This window comes from Cydia pomonella, chromosome 1 (genome assembly GCF_033807575.1).
Source record: "Cydia pomonella isolate Wapato2018A chromosome 1, ilCydPomo1, whole genome shotgun sequence".
Lineage (NCBI taxonomy): Eukaryota > Metazoa > Arthropoda > Insecta > Lepidoptera > Tortricidae > Cydia > Cydia pomonella.
The window spans coordinates 6,976,539-7,000,250 of NC_084703.1; the positions used below are offsets into that span (position 1 = coordinate 6,976,539).

General features: G+C 38.4%; 1 long non-coding RNA gene across 1 annotated transcript; it reads right to left on the minus strand.

Moving 5' to 3' along the window:
• Positions 1–1,884: 1,884 nt before the first annotated feature.
• LOC133523604 (uncharacterized) lies at positions 1,885–23,174 on the minus strand. Its single transcript, XR_009800250.1, has 2 exons — positions 22,198–23,174; positions 1,885–2,077 (listed from the first exon to the last, which is right to left on the minus strand). It is a non-coding gene; the product is annotated as an uncharacterized LOC133523604 (long non-coding RNA).
• Positions 23,175–23,712: the final 538 nt, after the last annotated feature.

Sequence of the window (23,712 nt, forward strand, 5' to 3'; positions counted from 1 at the left end):
AGTTATTTTAGAGGAACGTACAAAATATGTCCCAAATTCCCCTATAGTTTACCTTTTAAACAATTTTCTAGATGTTCACGGGCAAAATTACGTTACGTGATCTTTCAAGAGATTGAGAGAGTACAAAATTTATAATATCGCCAAACTGTAACCAGTTTGTTGGCGAATATATAAATATAGTTAACTAACCCATTAGGTGTACAGAATATTAAGTACTTTGGAGTATTTCCCTTTTTGCACTCTGACCACGAACTTGCCTGATAAAGAGACTTAGACGATTTATGTATATCAATTTCTATAAAATCAATGATACAGGATACATTATAACAATTATGTCTAAATGCAATTGGAAGATTTTTTCTTATTGACCTTTCATATAATTGTACAATAAATGGTCTCAAACAACTGCTTATTTTTGGTACATTTTATAAAAATGTTTTACTTGCATAAAATAATGACATTCCAAAATTATCTTCTAGTTCAGAAAAAGGTGGCCTTTAATCTAATTTTTTTAAGCATAGCAAGTTGTGTTCTATTTTTATACCTGTAATTTTATGTATCAACTGAATTAAATAGTAGCATTCCTAGGAAATACCTGTAAACAATAAAGGTTTCTTAGAAACTAAACACATAGTGATCTTCAGACACTGCATTTCCTCAATATTTTCATTGGTATTTGTAACATTAGTATCCCTTGATGATGATGTAGTTATAAGAGGTGATGAGCAACCACTTTCAAAACAAGTAATATCACAATATGTTTTTTTCATCTTGGAGTAAAATATTTCTCTTAACTGTTTTTACGACACCAGACTGTGATAAGGTGAAGGTAAAGTAGATGTTGTCGAAGTAATGGTGAGGTAGAAATACTTTTGATTTGAAATTATGTTTTTTGTCAACCGTACTCCTTTGATGTATAATCCCTTAAAATTTTACTTGAACATATTTTTCTACTGGTATGTTACAACTGGTGGTAGTTGCTTTGTCTTGAGTTTTCGGAATTTCTGAAAAGACCAACATTCATAATTTATTCGGTACTTTATTCAAATACAAATATCACATCACATCACATCACATCAAATATCACAAATACAAATATATTTTCCGTCATAATTTCGTTGTAGTTTTACATGTAAAGCGTATTTTAGTACAATAAAATATTTACTTACTTACAAATTGATTAATTATGACATTTTTAATAAATAATCAACATACCTTCTGGCTCAACAATCGTTTGTATCATATTATCATATTTTTGTAAGCTTTCAACATGTATTACAGTAGCACTTTGACTTTGCAGGCATTCTGTGATGACATCAGTTCTAGTTCTTTGCCTCTTAAGAAATGCTGGTCTGGAAAATCAGGATCAGGCAGCCTTCTTCTGCGGTCCTCTTGACAATGAAATTTGGATGGCAATGCTTCATCTGCCAAAAGTATTTTCTGACTGTAATTTCTCTCTCTGAAGCCAATTTTGTACTTCATGTATTTGATTGTTTTTTTTTTCTATCTGGAATGCAAACATATTATACATATTTTATCTAAAAACATAACATGAAAAAGACAAAAGGTAACCCTACAGAATGGAATCTTCATGCTAAACTTAAGTTTGATTGAAATTATGCTACTGATGCTGAAAGAGCCATGATATATGTTATTACATAACGTCAAACACGGCTCATAATTATATATTATAGATCTTGTTTCGTTACAATAATATCCGTTGCTTCAACTACCATATTTATTTTCAGTTAATAAATTGGCTAAGTTTGGTTTTAATTTTTTCTATGTGGTCTTTCCAATTTAAGTGAGAGTCGATCGTTATGCCGAGAACTGGGAAGTGTAGCGTTAGGTGTCTAGGGCAGAGGCGAGCAATAAGGCCTTGGCTACAAATTGTACAGCAGTGGTTTATTGGGCTTAAATCACGTGGGTCGTTGTCCTACTGTGGTGGTGGCACTTGGATCGGTGCGTAGCTGGGCGTTACTGTCCTGGCGTTCCTGGCGTAGTGGCAACCTGGCGTTAGTGCCGGGCAGCGAAAGATGGGCAGGCGTGGACGTTGAATTAGCCCGTAGGGTAGTCCCTGGAATTTCATTCCACTGTGTTAAGGCTCTGCATTAAAATTAGCTCCAAGGATAGTCCCGCCTTATTTATAATGCTCATGTCCTGACAGCATACGACATTCTGGTGGTTATTTAATTTAAGTTCAGTTTGTCTGTGGCGGTCAATACATGGAGATTCAGAACGGAGATAAACAAGGCTTAGGAAAAAAGCGCAAGGTTGCAATCGGCAAAGTGCTATAATAGTATGGAAGCTAAAACATTCATATTTACTTAATAAATACCTTACGCAAGAGAGTACGTATTGAAATCGCTTAGGCTAAGAATATTATCTATATCCATGGTACACAAAATCAAAGTCCGCCATTTTGGCGTAGCGTAAAGCATTAGGCTGTCTTCTTCTTCTTCCTTGCTCTTTCCCACTTTAGGTGGGGTCGGCTCTCCTAATTATTGTGCGCCACGACATTCTATCGAGGGTTGTCGGGTCAGGTAGATTATTCCTATCAAGGAGCGTGGCCATGCTGGTCCACCATGTTGCCGGCGGGCGTCCTCTGCCTCTCTTTTTCTCCGGCAGGTCTAGAGCTTTTTTGACGATATACTCATCAGCCCTACGCATCACGTGCCCAAACCACCTTAGACGGTTTTCTGTAAGCTTTTCTTTTGTTCGATGTGACAAAACCTGTCACATCGAACAACACACCTATCGCGTATTCTTTTTTGTCTAATAAAAAATGTCGTTAACATATTTATAAGCCGCCAAAGTCTTTTGACCGCTTCTTCCGAAAACCATTTTGTGCATTATCAAGGATATTATACTCGTATTTATCGCAATAGGAGTAGAGCCGTTTGCACATGGCTTTCTCAAATACTTTTGAAATTGCAGGCAACAATGCAATCGGGCGATAGTTATTCGGGTCGGTTCGCGTATTTTTTTTTATATACAGGTTTAATGACAGCTTGTTGTAATTTTTCGGGAAATATACCATCAGAAAAGGACTGATTGATGATAAAAGTGAGCGGTGGAGCTAATACGTCGGCATAAGTTTTTATAAGGGTGTCCACCCTTAGTTAGGTAGTGCGTCTATTCCATAGCTCGTTTTATTTTTTAAGCCGCGTATTAGAGAGTACATTTCATGCAGTTCCACAGGTCAGGAACATAGTGTTTTCAGTGGGCTGCAGTACAGGCCGGCCGCGCGGGGGCGGCACCGCGTCCGACCGTGACCGCCCAGCATTGACAAACAAGTTATTGAATGCGTTTGCAACCAATCTAGGATCAGACGTTAATTTGTCATTGATTTTCTTATTGTTAGTCTGATTTATTATTTGATGCCTTGTTCATCTTCTTAATATATTGTAGTTTTTTAGATTTTATGATAATTCGTTTTAGAGTTTTTTGATAAGACTTGTACTTAGTGTTGACTTAAGATTTGGTTTCTTGATGTCGTAACATGAATTCGTAGCAGTCGCTTATGCCTACATGAAATTTTGATACCTCGAGTGAGTCAAATAGTTGAATTTACTGGTTTTATTGTTATACGTCTTTTTCGAATGGTTTTATCCAGAATGTCAATTAGTTTCCTGTTCAGAGAATTATAGTTTTCATTTACAGTTTGATGTGGAGAAATGTATGTGTCCCAGTAAATTTTTTGTAGGTCTTGTTTAAATCTTTTAATGTTTTTTTGAATTATATACCCTCTTTGTCTGATACCAAAAGGTTGTTTTCCCTCTTTGTTGATTTAAATCTTCTATGTTTATTGTTACGCACCTGTGATCCGAAAAACCTAATTAAGTTACCGATGGTGTAAAGTTTTTGGTGATGTTAGTAAAAATTAAGTGTAGACATGTCGCGCTATTTTTATTTACCCTGGTTGGTTCAGGAACATATTGATTGAGGTTGTATTCGAGCATTAAGTTTAATAAAGTATTTGATTGCTGTGATTTTATTAACACGTTAACGTTGAAGTTCGACAAACTTCTACGACGTATTCGACAGGCATGTCCGATATCTCCTTTCGCTCAACGTAGTCGACGTCATCGCGCAGTAATATGGAAACGCCACCTCCGTTGTGTTTCGCACGAAAGAATGATGCTGCTAGATGATGGTTTTTTAAAGGAAATAAGGTTTGCTTTGGCTTGAGATAGCCATGTCTCCGAGATACAAAGAGCTACATAATATTCCTCGCGGTGTCCTTCCAGGAATGCCTCAAGACAGTCTTGTTTGTTTACTAGGCTTTGCATGTTCTGAAACATGATACTAATTGTTTTGGGATTCTCGAAAGTTATATTTTCTTAGGTTTGGGTCTTGAGTTCTCGTAGAGTTGATTTGTGTACTGTCAGTTTCATGCAATGATTGGCGAGCTGGATCTTAGCTTTGTGGATGCATAGAGCATTGTGTGGTTGTTTGTTTGGTACATGTACTTTTCCATTTATAATTAATTTGTTATCTCTGATTATAGCATGGTTTCCGTTTTGCCTTTCTTCTATGAGTATTCTTCTCATTTCTCTTCGCTTTTCAACTTGTTCAGCGTCAAAGTAAGGGGATATAGCCAGTCCATAATTTTTAAAAGAGCGCGAGTTATGGAGAATGTACTTAGTAATTTTTTTCGTTATTAATTCAACTACAATTGGTCGCCGATATCCTTTTTTCCCAATTTGAAGGATGTCTTCAACGTAGCCCTCCAAGTTTACATTTAGTACTTCAGAAACGAGGTTTATAACTTGATATTCTAGTTCATTATTGTTTTCCCATCTTGATTCTTCCACACCATACAATACGAATTTCTTATTGTTTTCTTCATCCTTCCTCCGGGCCACAGGCAGGGCGGGTTCGCGGCTCATTGGGCCTGTTCTGACTTATTCTGTAGGTCTAATTTCTTATCGAGTAGTTCGCTTAGTTGTTGTAGCGTTACGCTTCTCTCGTTCTCTAGTTGTTCGCGTTGTCGTGGGAGAGAATAGGTTGGCCTCTGCATTACATTTGTGGGAAATTGTGTGTCTTCGTCTGCCCCGCGGCTGTTCATTGCTTCATCGCATGACATGTCAGTGGTCTCTAGTATTTGGGGTACGCTTCTACTTAAGCCCGCAGGCCTCACGGGCGTATCATCGTTGCGGCGGCGTCGAGTAATAGTCACAATCTGGGCGAATCCAGTGTTGCTCTAGGGTTGTTTGTTTCTCTCGAAAATAGGCCGAAGTTATATTTACGCAATGATAGTGGTAACTTTTCGCACAACCCGTGCAGCTAAGGATTTCACCTCTATCAATTTTTCTACTGCATCCTTTGCAAATCATTTTGGTGTCTTTGATGAAGATATATGTATATAAAAATATATGAGCAGCAATGTACCTTAAAGCGGCAATGAAAAGCGTCCAATACTGGTGAGCGTTATCTGCGTGCGGTGTGATCAAGCATCGCGGGCGCGCTGCGAGTTGTCGTAGGTCAGTTTTCTTGGCGGTTGGTTAACAATTTTATAATTTTTTCTTCTATATCTTCCTATCCACTTTTGAGTTTTTTGTTGAAACAAACTGAACTATAATCGTCACTTTCTCAGCTTCACAATGATACGTGGGCCATACTGAAAGTTTCTGGATTCTTTTAAATGAGACGACTTATTATCCTTATGACATATTTATTGTTTTTCGAAGTATATACCCTTACTATTTACACACTTTTGCATTCTCTGGAACCATTGTGAAAAGCAGTGGGTCCAGTCTTCGTTAGGGACCTCTTCGATGGCTTCGTGGAAAACATTCACTGCCACTTCCGGGCTTGTAACTCGTAAACCTCTGAGTTTATCTTTAACTTTTGGAAATAAAAAGAAATCACATGGTGCGAGATCGGGGCTATATGGCGGATGAGTCATTAATTCCACATTTGAGGCTTTCAAATACGCATTCGTTGCCTTGGCGGAATGTGCCGACGCGTTGTCGTGGTGGAGGACTATTATGCTACGGGGACGCTTTTCACGAACTTTGTCAAAAATTCAGGGCAAGCACGTGTTTACATACCAATCTGCGGTTACTGTCTTTTGGTTTTCAAGCGGTATAGTGGTGTAATGCCCTGATTTTCCGAAAAGAAGCAACCATTTTCTTACCAGTGCTTCGACTTTTTTTAACTTTCGTCGGCAAGTCTTCAAAAGGAAAGACCCACTCCGCCGATTGACTTTTCCTTTCTGGTTCAAAGCAGTAAACCCAGGTTTCATCACCTGTCACGATATTATATACAGCCGTTGATTGTCCGCCGTCAAATTTTTTATCATTTTACGGCACCACTCTACACGCAGTCGTTTCTGGTCTTCCGTCAATTCGTGCGGTATCCATCGCGTACAAAGTTTCCGAACCTTAAGGTACAAATGCAGTATCTTTTGCACCTGGCTCATTCCAACGCCTAAGGTAGTACGAATTTGCTGGCAGGTAATTTTTATGTCAGTTTCAATTAGTTGTCGTACAGTATCAATATTACAATCGGTAACCGCTGTCGCCGGCCGGCCTTCACGTTCATCATCATGGAGATGGTCACGTCCTCGTCTAAACTCACTAAACCACGAATAAACAGAGCTACGAGATGGGGCTTCATCGCCAAATGCTAATTGAAGTCTTTTACAAATTTCTTGCCGAGTTAAACCACATCGAAAATCGCAAAAAATCAAAAAATAATGCTTCGAACATTTTCACGACTTATATTCATTGCAACAACGTAACACAATTTTCAACCCAACGTCACGATGAAAAAACAAATGACAGTATCACAAATTAAAAAGTAATATACTGCCAGAGAGTTCTTTTTTCAAACCCTATAGTTGTTTTTTTTATTTAATTTTTCTAAGTGGCCAGTTCCATGAATTATCAGTATGCCCTAAGTATATTTCACTATGCGAACCATGAACATTAAGAATTTATTTGTTAATTTAATGACGAGAGAGAACTTTAACACGCCTGTATGCGCGGTAGCGACGGTGGGTATGCTTCTCCCTGTTGAGCTTGATCGCTGATGCTGACGGTATGGTCTTAAAACGGCGTCGACATTTTGATTTTCATTGTTATTTAGTATCTTAGATGATCTTTCCTGCAAAAATTTCATACTTTTTGAAAGGACCATGGGCAGAAATGTCCCCACCCACCAACAAACAAAACATGTCTCATTCAATAGATCTTGGCAATCTGATGATTTGTTACTATGACGAGGATCGCCCTATGTATGGGGTTTTCTTGGAAAACTGTATTTTGTTTTTATATATTTTTCGCTCATTTCATTGAAAGTTGCAGGCAGAAGGTTATAGCAATAATGTTCCTACTATACATACATATATTTAGGCCAGACATCTTCGATTTTCCATAACAGTGCGAGATAAAAAAAAAACCCGCCAAATGAAAAAACTGCCAAATGCAAATGAATGTCAAACCTAACTTTTATTCTAAATAGTACCCGAACGACTTTCATCATCAGAGTATCATAAATGCCGGTACAGACGGACTGCAACTCGACTGCAACTTGTATGGAAACTGCATGCCGACTGCACTCCAACTGCAACGTCGACGTGCAGTTCCCATACAAGTTGCAGTCGAGTTGCAGTCCGTCTGTACCGGCCCTTAGGCATACTGATTTTATTCTGCCAGCAGAACTCTTAAGTAATGTAATATTAGATGAATTTTGAGTTAACAATGTGATAAGTGATAATATGTCTAATATGTAAAGTAGTATTAGATATTGTAGATATAAAAAATATACAGCTCTAAGCGAATTTTTGTTTTTCTTTTTTTAAGACACATAGTTTGTTTATTATTGCCAGTAACATAATGTTTCTATAACCTTCTGCCTGCAACTTTCAATGAAATGAGTGAAAAATATATAAAAAGAAAATACAGTTTTCCAAGAAAACCCCATACATAGGGCGATCCTCGTCATAGTAACAAATCATCAGGTTGCCAAGACCTATTGAATGAGACATGTTTCGTTTCTGTTGGTGGGTGGGGATAGTGCCCATACAAATTTGCCCATGGTCCTTTGAGACGTTTTTCTATAGTTACATTTTCTTGTAAAAGTCGTTGTTTGACTTTTCTATCGGATATTCCTAAGACAAATTTATCTTTTATTAGACTGTCTTTTATGGTCCCGAGTCCGCAGGAGTTACTTAAGTTTGTTATTACCGTCAGATATTCTTCGAATTCTTCGTCAGAATTTTGCTATCGAGAAAAGAAATTGTACCTTTCACCCGTTAGATTTTTGTGTGGGTTGAATTTTGCGTCGAATTTCTCAATAACTTGTTTGAATATGGCGGTCTTTCTGTCGACCAAGAAAGAATTGAATATTGTTAGACCTAGATCCCCAAGTTTCTTGTCTCCGGGAAGTCGTCCAAATTGTTGGCTTCAGTATGAGTATACATTTCAAATATTTTGTTTCCAAATCCTCCATTTTTCTGGAACTTTACTATCAATTTTCAACCGTTTTATTGACCCAATTATGGAGATTTTCTGAGCATGGCGTTCACCATCTTCTTCCTCAGACTTCTCATCATCTGACACCATGTTTTATAATTGAAACGCCGCCTTGCTTCAAGTAATTTTATTTTCGAAGACCATTTTACAATGAATATGTTGTGGACCAAGTGATAAATTGGGCATATTCATAATGCCATTATACATACTGCCTCTCACCTATTGAGCAAAGTAATAAAAAACATTTTTCAATACTATCATTTTTAATTTTAACATTAAAGTGAATGTAAAATTCCTACGTTTCTTAAGACATCTGCCTGCGTCATTTCCCATCATCTGGGGTCGGCTCTCCTTGTGCGTTTTCTCCATTCTGGGCGATTTTGGGCGATATCTGGGTTCATATTTTCTACTCGCACCATGTGGTCTTCAGGACGCCTGAGGATGTGTCCATACCAGCGCAAACGTTTTTCTTGGACTTTTTCAATAATGGGGGCGATTTTGAAGCTACCTCTGATATATTCGTTCCTGATTTTGTCGAGCCTGGTGACGCCCGCTGACCAGCGTAACATGCGCATCTCAGTGGTGTGCAGCTTTGTGAGATGTTTCTTGGTAGAAGCCCAGCACTCTGTTCCATACAAAATAGCGGGGCGGATCGCGGTTTTGTAGAGTTTCCTTTTGGTTTTTAGGGGCATTCTTTTTGTTTCATACCTATGATTATACGGATTATTCGACGCTCATGCCAGTATTGTTTCTTCCTAGTCGCGATTCTGCACAATATGGATTCCACACATTTGTTTTTGATCACATTCTTTTACTCTTCGCAGTCATTAGTTTTATACAATCCGGTTTCTTCCTAGTCGCGATTCTGCACAATATGGATTCCACACAGTTGCTTTTGATCACATTCCTTATTCTTCGCAGTCAGTAGTTTTATACAATCCGGTTTCTTCCTAGTCGAGATTCTGCACAATATGGATTCCACACATTTGCTTTTGATCACATTCCTTATTCTTCGCAGTCAGTAGTTTTATACAATCCGGTTTCTTCCTAGTCGAGATTCTGCACAATATGGATTCCACACATTTGCTTTTGATCACATTCCTTATTCTTCGCAGTCAGTAGTTTTATACAATCCGGTTTCTTCCTAGTCGCGATTCTGCATAATATGGATTGCACACAGTTGCTTTTGATCACATTCATTATTCTTTAATATGGTACGCATTTTTTTTATTACCATTTTTTCTGGGTAACTGAATAATTATAATTAAGATTACGTTTGCTTTTGAGGAGTAAAGGTACAATTAATGAGTAATGAAAATGTATCACCACTCTCGTCATTACAGTCATTTACCACATTCACTCTAGCATAAACGGTAATGAATATTAAAGAATGGTTATTAAATATTTCATTACCATTATTAAATATTAATCTATGTTTTTTCCGTGTGATTAAATTAACCATGGGTTATTATCATAAAATCTTACCAATTCTTCTACACTTGGCACCCTTTGCCTCATTTACAGATATCAACATGCCTAAACAAAAGAAAACTCAAGAGGAAAAGTTACATGAAGCAAAATTAAGAAGAAAAAACAATTAAAACGAAACGAAAGAAGAAAATCAAGACTTTAGTTTACTTTTAAAAGAGTGGAACTACTATTTAAGACTGAAGAATTGTTCTCGTTTATTTCTGTTATCTGTGCACTCACAATACAAAAATCTGATTTTGGGTTTTTCACTTAAATCCTTCATATATGTACAGTCGACTAGCTTTAATGCTACTTGATGAAATATGGAAAATGGTAATGATATTTATGGTAAATTACAGTGATGGTAGTGGTATTTTCATTACCATCACCATATTTTCATTACCATAAATATAATGTCATAACCATTTTCCATGTTTCATTACCATACATACGTCGGATTATAATTATATCAATTTGCGTATAATTGACTAGGTAAAGTTTTTCGAAGAGGTGCATATTATTTTTATTTAGGTGAACGTCGTTTTAAGGACACAGAAAATCCAGATAGTTTATTTTTATTTTCTCCTATTAATTAGATTTTTTTTTGTGACAAACATGACATTTGTGCGATTAATGGTCGATCATGCTCTCAGTGCCTTTGCGTGCAAAGTTAACCCAAAATTTAAAAAAAATGCCAACTGACACAACTGTCAGTTTCAAAATATACTGTAATTTTGAAAATGACAGCACTTGACCTTAGAAGCTTTAGTAAAGGAGACGCCTTCGCTGTCATTTTCTGTCAAAAACAGTCAGCCGATTATTGCGGGGGAGGGGTACGTCAAATATATGGCTATTCTTACGCAACGTATAAATAGACGTGTGAAATACCTGTCAGTCCATACAAATAGTTGCAAAATGTGCAAGTTTTTTGGCAGAGGGGTAAGCTAAGGCGTCTCCAGTTATTAAATGCTCTAAGTACTTGACAGTTGTGTCAGGGACATTTTCTTTAAACTTTGGGCAAAATTCGCATTAATCGAACTAATGTCATCGTTATTCCTAAATAAAATATTTCTAATATGAGGAAATAAAAATAAACTATCTGGATTTTCTGTATCCTTACGACGACGTTCACCCAAAAAAAAATTATAATATGCACCTCTTCGAAAAACATTACCTAGCCAATTCAAACTAAACAAGATTGCGGTATTCCTTTTCCATATTTCTTACCGTGTGTAAGGAAATTAATTAAAATTAAAATAGTTTATCACATCATACATTTTCTATGGTGTGACCAACTATTTGATAACTTTGACTAATATTCACTATAAAGGGTGTCGCCGAACATGGGGCTTTTAATCTAAGAGTCGATGCTGTGACTACAATTTAACTATTTTTGTTCTACAACTTTTTAAAATAACTTGAATTGTGATACTTATTCAACTTTAACAATAAAGTGTGTAAGCAATGTACTGCAAAATAACTTAGTTTTTAAATGACAAGTGGTGTCAGTCAGACTATTGGACGCTATACACTGAAAACACTATTTAGTTTGTATGAAAATGTTTGTTTTAATATTTGTTTATTTATAAAGTTCTTGAACAAAAGTTGCATATTTTGATTAGAGGAATCATGTCTCCAAATAAAAGCCCCAATATCAGAGACAGCCTGTATGGCGCTGATTGTACTTGATATTTGAGGCAGGTGTAGATACCGGTAGCGAGATTAAATCTTTGAACTATCTTTAACCGGTATGCAAATATATCTTTAATTGTTACATTTTTGGTTTACTTTGCACTGCAGTACTAAGTTATCTAAATGTGGCCATGTACAGTCAGTGTAATAATAGCTAGTAGCATCTATTATTTGGTACAGAATATAAATTCTATGGCGTACCGAACTATTTGGCTACTATGGATGCTACGTACTATACATAACGCTGACTGTACAGGACCACCATTTAAAGATAAAACTGATATTGGATTTCCACACAGTATAAACGAAAATAAATAAAACAAAAATATGCATATACATCTGTTATAACAGTTTCTTAAATCGCTTTACGTTCTTACATAAAATAAAAATAAATAAATAAACCTTTTTCCAGTTCTTTAACTACCCATACACAAAATGAACAATCCTAATTGTATCTGAACAAAATAAAAGTCGCTTAAAAACTATACCTTCCCAGCAGTTTAACGCCTTTATGTCACAACGCATTAAGTAATTTACTTATACCTTAACTATGTTATTGGCAACTCTTTTGAAAAGAAGAAGTAAGTTGCAAGTCAACATAATATTAATACAACCAATGTTGCCAAACCAACTTTACACTATCACTGTTTTGATGTTGACTATACTTAAGTAACAGAAACACAATCTAAATTAAATATTTAAAACCTCTTAAAAAGCTCATAAAATAATTATTAATTTACAGGCAGTTTAACACAAAATGTCTAAAGTACGGTCTTGTTAAAAAATATTGGAGTCCGAACTGTCACTTTGTACGAAGTGGTCATTATCATGATCACAACTGCCATCAGTTTCTAGGTTACTACTCTCATCCGATCCTGAGCTAGGGCTGTCGTAATCTTCAAAAATGTAATCATCATAATCAGACATGGCTTTTAAGGCTTCTGCCATTGATATTTCGTGGTTTTCAAACTTCTCAATCATATCTGCACCTGCATAATGATCTATTCTTCGTCTTTTGGGATCTTGTTTTTTACATCCAGCAAGACTGCGTTTAATCTGGAAATCTTGGTGTTTAGCTTCTTTTTTTAATAGACTCAGAAACAAAAATAGTTTTGGGTGGCGACCAAATCTGATACCAATTCGATTATGCCAACCTTCTAGAAAACTGGTAGTTTTATTAAGTTCCTTGTGGCAACTAAACATCTCCGGTTTTATTTTATTCATCCACTCTTTTCTATAGTATTTTTGAACAGATTAAATACCTGTGTTTGAGGCATAAGTTCAGTAATTATACCGAAACCATCCGGTATATCAGCTGGTTTTATAGTATTTTTGAACAGATTAAATACCTGTGTTTGAGGCATAAGTTCAGTAATTATACCGAAACCATCCGGTATATCAGCTGGCGGAAATAATGCTAATTTACATAATTGACTTGTTATGTTTTTACCAGGGGTCGGACTAAAAGTGCGGATGACGTAAAAATGACGTAATGTTGCACACAGGATGATGTTTGAGTTTGTATTTAAACTTCCGTGTGACATGTAGTAACAAAGTAGTATTAATGAAGTAACAAAATAATCGTAAATAAATCCATGGAATTAATAATACAGGTGGTAGGGTGATGTAGTGAATAAAATAAATTTCACGAAACTTGTTACCATAAGGTATAATTATTTGAAATTAGTTAGAACAAGTCTGTGGGATTGCCACAATATTCGAGTAAAGATGACATTTTAAAGCGTTTTCTTATACATTAGTAAATATAAATTTTAGCTAAATATAATCGTGAAGATACAATAGCTAAACAATAACGAAGTCAATTTATTGTTCATTTGATTGACAATGTGTCACTCAAAAACGTACTTACTCATTTCAAGTGGCGATATCGTTTAATAAAGAGGTTGATAAATGATAAGTGATAATTGTTTATGAAAATCAAAAATACTATTTGAAATCATCCTATAAGTGGTTTGACGTCATCCGCACTTTTTGTCCGACCCCTGGTTTTTACCAAGGGGATGTCCAGTTACTTCAAGTTCTTCAGCCTGTCTCCAAATTGATTGTTGATAATGGAAGAAACATCCTTTTATAATCACATTTTTGAATACGGTTTTTAACGCATTTGTAGCGGCTAATTCATAGTCACTTTTAAATTGTAATACATTCAGTAACAGTTTTTCTTTCAATATTGAAAACAATAGCTCGTACGTATTTTGTGATTTGTTTAGGAGTAGAGCGTAAATTACAGGTACGATAGTAGTAGCCTCATCCAAGTATCTTTTCAAATCTGCATGCAGCGTATATAATTGAAAAAATGGTGAAGGTGTTACTTTAAAAGTTCCGTCCCCTAAAAAACTTGTTGTCTTCTGAATCGTTTCCCTGCCTAGAGTGGTAGCAAACACATAAATATTGAACTCGTCACAAACCAAAAATTCCTCTACAAGAATTTCGGGCAGTGTTATGTCGTCAATATCTTGAAAAGAACTTTTGTCGACCTTTAACGCTTTGTACCGTCGTTTGTATAATGAGTCTCTTACCGTTTTAAACTCAGGAATCTGTTTAGATTCAATTACGGACGCTTTCTCCTTTATAAGCTCAAACTTCTTTTCAAATACTTTTTGAACGGGTTTCATGGTTTTGGTCACTTCTGACCTACAATTGTCTAAGCAAATATCGACTTTATTTTGAAAATTATTTGGCTTACACATATGTTTACTCAGTTTTAGCACATTATTATCTTTGCCAATGGTGATTGATGCACTGCACGATATCATATTTACGCATCGCCAGTTTGATCCATTGGCACGATTACCTCGAAAATAATACTTGTGTCCACTTTTGAGAAGAATATCCTTCCCCCTCTTGCTCTTTATAAATACGACTCTATCGTCGTTTTCCTCCATCTTTCAGTTTATTATCACTTTGAGCACTCAAAATTGTATAAATATATAATTATTGTACTGAGACATTGAAACCATATAACAATTCTGATTATGTCAATTGTGACAATGGCTCCGTCAAGTGGCCAGTGAAGTGATTCATTTTTGATAAAGAAACAGTTTCTATACATATATAATGGAAAAGTCTGGGTACGTCGTGCTAACAGTTAAAATAGTAAGAAACGCCATTCCCACTAATATGATCAATATCTACGAAAAAACTAGTAAAACACGCTGAATAGGTATGTACAGTCAGCGTCAGAGATATGTGGCCCCCCCCTACATAGATTGGTTGTATGCAGGGGAGGGGGAGAGATATGTGACCATCTCTAACGCTGACTGTACAATGTACCTACATGGGAAATAAATTGATAGCTTTTTAACTGATTTTCGTCGAGCTACATCAAACTACTGCCTGCGAAGAATAATGAATGTGATCAAAAGCAACTGTGTGCAATCCATATTGTGCAGAATCGCGACTAGGAAGAAACCGGATTGTATAAAACTACTGACTGCGAAGAATAAGGAATGTGATCAAAAGCAAATGTGTGGAATCCATATTGTGCAGAATCTCGACTAGGAAGAAACCGGATTGTATAAAACTACTGACTGCGAAGAATAAGGAATGTGATCAAAAGCAAATGTGTGGAATCCATATTGTGCAGAATCTCGACTACGAAGAAACCGGATTGTATAAAACTACTGACTGCGAAGAATAAGGAATGTGATCAAAAGCAACTGTGTGCAATCCATATTGTGCAGAATCGCGACTAGGAAGAAACCGGATTGTATAAAACTAATGACTGCGAAGAATAAAGAATGTGATCAAAAACAAATGTGTGGAATCCATGTTGTGCAGAATCGCGACTAGGAAGAAACAATAATGGCATGAGCGTCGAATAATCCGATTATACAACTAGAAATATAACCCCTACCCCCTTACCCTAATAACAACCCTAGAAGATCCGATACTCCAGCATCGTTGGGCCGGTGCTGCTTAACTGGGTAGCGGTGGTCAAGGGAATCACCGCGGAGTTGGGCCGAACCGTCAACACCAATCCGGTGAGGACAGGCTTTCGGTTCGAGCCCAAATCAGAAGAGGAGTACCGTACGGTGTTCAAGCATCTCGAAAAATTGGACAATGCCGTAGAGTGGAACGCCTACGAGTTAGACTCGGAGAAGAAGATGAAGGTGGCGCTCCAAGCTTTACCAGCAGACACGCCACTAGACGAAATCAAGAACGCTTGCGTGGACCTCGGATTCACTGTAGAGCACATCAAGCAGATAAACGCCAAAGAGGGCAAGCCGGGCTGCGTTTGCTTCTTGCAGCTGCCCCCCCCCCCCCCTCTCCATCGCGAGAATATACCGCGATCAGGGATACAGGGTGGACGAGTTTCTCTTCCTGAACTCCTTTATAATAGAAGCATGGGGGGGGGGGGAATCTGGACCACCACAGTGTCACAGCTGCCAGGGCTTCAGACACCATTCGAAGGACTGTCATAGTCCGCAAAAGTGCGTCCATTGTGCAGACCTCATCCAGCAACAAAATGCCGCAGGCCAAAAAAAGAGCCTTGTACATGCGCCAACTACACGGGCTCTCATCTACCCAGTTACAGGAGATGCCCCGTGTATCTAAGAGAGGCCCATAATTGGAGGGCGGGCATAAACGCACACACGGTCCGTAAGAAGGCAGGCCCGGTGACAAAGGCTAGCGTTACAAAACCCACGGTGGAGTAGTCGGCGCCCGCATCCCTGATGGCGCTGGCGAATGCCCCTACTCAAAGCGTCGAAAGAGATCAACCAGCGGCCACCAACACCACCAAAAAGGCTCCAAAGAAAAACAAAAAGAAGACGAAGCCCACAGCTCCAACTCCAGCAGCAAGTGACAAGGATCTGGCTGTATTATTATTATCGTAAGGCTTTATTGAAATCAAATTGCCAGCGCTTAATTTTATATGTACATCTATAGCTAACAAAAAAAAAACAACAAAACAACAAAAAGTTTGACAGCCAATCCCTGGCATTGCGTGCAGATTTTCATGCCTCCTGAAAAACGTCTCTTGGGGCATTCTTCCACAATGTGCGTAGTTGTTTGGTCCGGCGTGCCACATTACAGTTTGGTGAGGGTTTGTAACCCCATTTGTGGATGTTGTGATTACAGCAGCTGACGTCGGACCTTATTCTGTTCACTGTAACTCAGATCTTTCGTGGCTCGTCTAGACCGGGTGGTTATTTTGTTGTGTGATCTCGATACTGATACGCGCATGTAATACCTCTGGTGTTACAGGCGTCCATAGGCTACGGTGACTGCTTACCATCAGGCGGGCCGTATGCTTGTTTGCCACCGTCGTGGTATAAAAAAAACTGTTGGAAAACTGTGTTTGTGTGCAGCACGAGTTCCAGTTTTCCATCCATTCCAGGTTAACGTCGAAGCATACTGGGCCCTGGATTTGGGAGTCTGACCAGATAGGTCTACGAGATTTGAGCCGTACGTTAGGAAAGCTACCCAGTATTTTTTTTGTTTTATTTATGTAGCTAACCAGAGTCCTCTCCTCTTACATGGTTGAGAGGATGAACCTGAAGAAGCATGTCGTCGTAGTATTCCTCGACACAGGAGGACCTGCAAGCCAAAAATGTCAACGTCATCGGCCTCACGTCGAGTCATACACGTTGCCAACTCCTTCCTCACCAACCGATGCTTTCAAGTGGCAGTTGACCTCGCGGGAGTCTCACAAGAAAGCTATCTATCGCCATCTTGTTATGCTTCGTATACCGATGATATCTCGGTGGTTGGCCGCGTCAAGCTGTTCGTGTCTGTTCGCAGACGACGCAGCGTACTACGCGTCGTCCATCATACCAGCCCACGCCTCACTGAAGATCCAGCGCTAGCTTGATGTCCTACCTGAGTGGCTGACCAAACGGACGTTCTAGGTGAAAGTCACCAAGACGCAGCCGCTCCTCACGAGAGCAGCCCATGCAAGCAACTACTAGGCGAGGAGATTTGGGGGCAGCACATGAAAAAATACCTAGGGTTCACACAGGGGCATCACAACTTTGTAAATTTACAAAAATCACTTTAAAATAGTAGAACTAAAAGTCTGCCTTCCGCATAAGGGGGAAGAAGGGTAAAACTGAAAGGAAAAATAAAAAAATATACGGCTGAAAATTTAGAGAAAAAAAAATGAATTAATGTGATGAATATTATGGACTATGAAGGTTGATACGACGGCGAATGATACCTAAATTTTTAACCGGTTAATTAAACAGCCCGACAAAAGAGGCTTTTAGAATTTTGAGGAAAATTTAGTATGGCGGATCACAGAACTTCAGCGAATGGATAAAACAAAAATACACAAGAAATAATTAGAACTAGATAATACTGACGTTAAAATTTTAAAAAAATATTCCAGGGGAAACAGGGTAAAGGGGATAAATGTGGCACACGCCAAGGTACCGGCAGCTGGATTCAGGTTTACTTGTGTAGAATGGATGGCGCACAAGTTGGCGACTTTAAACAAGCCGTCAATATCCCTAACCACGTTAGTTGCAAGACAAGGATGATATCTAGGATTCATTCCATATTTTATAATGTTAAATAAGTTGGCTTCGGAGACCGGTGTACGAAGCTTTGCGTTTAAATCGCGCGCCTGAATAACAAAATCAACCACCGACTGGTTGGCCTTCTGTGATAAAGCGCGGAGTTGACTCTCGACCTTGAAATCATAGATGGCTACGTCGAAAGTTTTAACGAATGCAGACTTCAATTCAGCATAAGTAAGACCCGGATGTCTGATCGCCCTGTAGTATTTCAAAGCACTACTTGACAACAATTCATAGAAACGCCTTGTTTAAAATGTCAATAAGACCAAATGAATTCCAAAACTCAATCCCTAAAATAAATGCAGTAATAGGAAGATTACTGCTCACTAGACAGGGGTGCATAACGCGAATGCCACTAAAAAATATAGGGATATCCAAACCGCCTAAAATTTCAATAGGAGAATTGGATATCCCTATATTTTTAGTGGCATTCGCGTTATGCGCCCCTGTCTAGTGAGCAGTAATCTTCCTACTTAATTAATATTTAGTCCACTTTCCGTTATTTTTAAGTACATCTATTAATCTATCCGGCATGCTATCTATCAGCTTCATCAAAAGGGAATTTTCAATTTCATTCCAACATAACTGTAGTCGTTCTTGGAGTTGGTCAACATTCGCGATTGGTGGCTTGTTTTGATCATAAACTTTTCTGGCTAGTATGCCCCACAAATTCTCGATTGGATTGAGATCGGGACTTGAAGGCGGCCACTCTAATAGCGTAATTCCAAACTCTTGAAACCAGTGCATAGTAGTAGAAGCTGTGTGAGGCGGTGCATTGTCTTGTTGGAAAATTACATTGTCATCCTCAATTAAGGTGATAAAAGGCAATAAGTGCTCGTGAAGCAAATTCTGATAGCTGGCGGCGTTGAGTCTTCCTTTTATATAAGGCAATTCAGGTTTCTGAAGTCGGGATATACCCGCCCAAACAATGACAGATCCCTGAACTCGCCGCGACATGATTTTTCTTTCGAATCTTAAATCATGCCAATAATACCTAAAACCCGTCTGGTCCATCTAGGTTAAATTTTTTTTCGTCACTAAAAATCACGTGCTGCCAAGTATCCGGATTTCTAATGTGTTTTTCTGCAAATGCGAGTCGGGCTGCAATATGATTTGACTTCAATACCGGTTTGTTTAAATATTTTTCATAGTTGAAACGTTCAGACTGTACCGCCCATTTCCTCACAAGGCTAGGATGACAGCCCAAGTTAAATTGGTGCACCCGGCTTGAAGACGACATACGACACCCCCGTTTTAGACAGTTCTCTCAGTACAGCTCGTTTGCCAGTAGGTGCGTACTTAGAAGGTCGCCCTGATCTTTTTTTCTTGCCATAATTTTCAATCCCCTGTGTCAAAAAGTTTTTAATAACACTTTGAGATCTACAAATTGCACTTGCTATCTCCCTTTGCGTTTTTCCACAACTTCTTAAATCAATGATTCTTTGTTTTTCAATATCACTTAATTGTTTACCACGGGGCATAGTGACGTTAAACAAAACTGATTATAATAATAATAAAATTAAATTAATCAACTTAGAATGAAACTAAAATGATACTTAAACGAGCACAATGTCAATTCAACACTTCCTCACAGCGACTGAGTTTATAAATCGTCACAGGTCACGCACGACATACGGACAATTATTATGCAATATGACGCAATAAGAATGCCTACAAAATAATGTATTATTAAATTATAACATGTGTATTGTGCTTTATGTTTTTCATATTGTTTAGTAATAATTAGTTCATATATTTTGTAGTTAAGTTCAAATATTTAGTTGAGTCTATATTTTTTCTCAGCACTGTATTTGCAAACCCTGAATAATATATTTTTAAATCATCTTTGAACTTAATAAATTTAATAACAATATGTATACTTACTTCTTATTTGCCCACCCTGTATTTGAAACTGAATTCAATAACTTGTGTTTTAATAATTGTTGTACACAGTTAAAGGAGGAACAAAATTTGTGGCTAGTCTACGTATCGTGTATTTGTTTTCGCATAACTTCTATAAGTTGTGCACTTTTGACGATACTTTTCCTCACCACATGGTGATTTCTAGTTATATCTTGTTCACTTGTAGTCAGGAATAAAAGCGATTTCACCTTAAACTAAAGTTTTAAACCGCTAAATAAAATAATAAAATGATCAAATGGTTTTATAATTTGCAGGGCTATTTACTTACGCACGATATAAACATTCACTTCGGCCTGCATTTTCAATCATTCAGTGTGTTTATAAATAACACGGCGTATATATCTCGCCACGTTTCCCGATTTTAGCGGAGCTGACGTAGAAGTGATTCATTCCGATGTAGAAATACGTGATGAGTCAACCGGGTGGCGTGCCTCAGGCGACTCGTGAGTTAAGGGACAGTTCTCTAGTAAACATTAGTCCATTTTATGGATCCTGCGGTCAACAAAGGAATAATCCATAAATGTAGTTGTCTGTGCACCTGATCGCCCACGTGCAACTTAGCTCAGTAGCCCTTAGTAACTTAACATTAGTTTTGTTTACAAAATAGCAGCTACGAAACACTACACTGAGCATGATTCCACAACTACTCGCTGACGGGCTTTTTAGGGTTCCGTAGCCAAATGGCAAAAAACGGAACCCTTATAGATTCGTCATGTCCGTCTGTCTGTCCGATTATTTGTGTTTGAACATCCGATTAACCATTTGCCTTTTTACTGTAATAGTTATTTACGATACAAGCGCAGATAATTTTTAAGAAAAAACCATGAAATAAAGACTTCAGTGGCACCTGGTAATTAACTGCCAAAAACAATAAGAAATAAAAAGAATAAAAAAATTTACAATATCAAATAATAATGTCAGATTAAATCATATATATATATATATAAAAAAAAAAAAAAAAAAAAACATTTTAATCGCGTTTCAAGTTCATATATTCTTTTACAGAATACAGCCATTTCGTGAGTAAGATTTCTTTGAGTCCGCGTCCAAAAATATTTTTCTGAGACTAGCGGGTAGACGTTCATAGAATGCAGGGCCGATCACGCGCCGTGACTTGTCGAGCAGCGCAAGTCGCCGCCGCACAGGCAGTAGGCGCCCGGTCTGGTGGTTATTCTGCACGAATTATGAATTATTTGACCGTTTGAAGCTGTCTATGTTACGACGTGTGAACATTATGACTTCATACAAATATAGCGAGTAGTGCGTCATAATGCTACTATGGCTCGCTTTTGCAGTTTAAACACTGTCCGAATGTATTGAGTTGCCCCACAGAACGATACCATAGGACATAAGTGAAAAGAAATAGGCGTAATAAATTTGGAGCAATGCGTCACTGGATACAACTAGCTTCAGTTTACGCAGTGCTAATACAGCACTGCCCAGCCTTTCACACAAGTTGTCACCGTGCCCTTTCCACTTCAGTCCGGCGTCGATAGTAAACTCGAGGAACTTGCATGAGTCACAACGAGGTATCGGAATCTGCATTTGCGGAATGTTCACCTGGCTACTGGCTGAAAATAATAGTACATTTGATTTTATGACATTAAGGATGCAGCCGTTTGCCGAGAACCACTCGTCGAGTTGGCATCATGTATTTGCAATCTTTTGCTTTGGCTTCGAATATGCAGGCGCCCTCACTTAGTAGTTTTTGACTCTTTCAACGGGCAGCTTTTTTCATGCATGCTATCAGAGATTAAGTTAACTGCCATGTTTAGCGAGTCTGGTGTTTTGATATATTTTGGGACATCCTTTAGACGGTTTTCGAGGTCCTTATAGGCCTCCCTTGACGTTTCTTTTGGATTTCTACGAGTAAGTGGTTCCCTATCTAGAGAGCCTTTAACACTGAACAAAATATGTCTGTGGTCCGACATTGAATTTTCGCTGCTGACACGCCAGTGGGCTAGGCAGCATGCCTCCTTTTCAGTTGCGAAGGTTATATCTAATACTACATACCTAGCCCTAGTTACGAAGGTGGGCGTATAACAAGTGTAGACAATTGGTAAAGATAAATTCGGAGAGTAACTCACCCCTTTTGTGGATTCCAGTGCTCCCCCAGTTGGTGTGGTGGGCGTCACATCTCACAATAAGTTCTGCCTTTTGTGCTTAAGCGTACTCTAGCACTTTAGGCAGTTCTTCTGTGGGATCTTGCTTCTCTCTGGGCAGGTAGGCGGAGCAGACTATTATCTTGAGTGCTCCTCGCCCTTTGAGATCGACATAGGCAGCTACTGTGTCTTCACTGCATATCTCTGTAACAGGCAAGAAGTTAGTATTTTTGTTAAAAACGATGCTGGCTATCGGTTTTGCACCTTTTCCGTAGATTAGTACCTTTCCTATTCTGTTAAGTCCTGCTGCCATGGATTTGGTGTTTGTCCATGGTTCTTGTATGAGAGCGATGTCCAGGACATTTTCGCCAAAGAGCTTTTCGACGACCGCTGTGGCTGGTCTCTATGGCGTGGTGGAGATTGGCCTGGAGGAACACCACCCCCCTATCCCAGGTAGCGTCTTTTTTATTTGCCACGGCGGTGGGCACTGTTGTGCCCTTGGTGGCCTCCTCCGTTCCCTCTACCTCTTGGGCGGTTGATGCCCCTGTAGCCTCCCCTGTTAGCGAGAAACCGCTGCAACCCCGAAGATCCTGGAGTAGGATTGGAAGGGAGCCGCCCGTTTTCGACCTGAAGGCACCTTTCGGGCGGGTGTTCGGGTTAAGGTGGTAGATGGGGCAGGGTTTGCAGGCTGCGGTGGTGGGGTTTGGGTAGGTTGCGTTTCGGGCTGTTGGGTTTTACGTTAGCCCTTTAGCCGAAACTCGACCTCCCAGAAACCTAGGTTTGCCTTTAGGTCCTTTTTTTAAGGTTTTCCACCGACACGTCGTCTAGAGACAGGGTCACCATCACCCCACTCTTTTAGACTTTTGTATGGAGAACCTTCCATAACTCTTGTGTGCAGACCCTGGTTCTGTGCATAGAGTAGAAATAGAGACTGCTTGACCATGGAGTCATCTATCTCAGGAATAAACACCATCCCTATATTAAGCTTAGGAAGCTCATTTTCAGGGATGACCCCGATGCTGATTACTTAATGATATGTGTTGATATTTTATCGTAACCTACCGACTGCGTGTATAAGTTATTAAAAGCGGCAGCAATACTCTTCGGATTTGTGATTACTTCACCCTTTGTTTTTTAAATGAAATCGGTTCTGACCGACTGTGAAAATTATTTTTTGTTTGAATTAATATATTTAAAGATTGGTGCCGTGTTTGTCAAAACTCAGTTCTGATGATAGTGATGATGGGATCCATGAGGAATCGAGGGAACTCTTCAAATGAGAGAAGCATACATATAGTGATTTTTGTATTTTCTTTAACAAATCAAGCATTTACAATTAAAAAAGTGACATTTAATAAAGTGGAACTGCTGACGATGATCAGAATGGAACTCTTCAACGACGCATAGTACACGTTTGGCGATTTGTCGTCTTCGCTGTGTTTGTTAAGCAAATTAGATTTTCAAGACACATTTTTGTCCAGTTCGAGTTCTGACGATGGG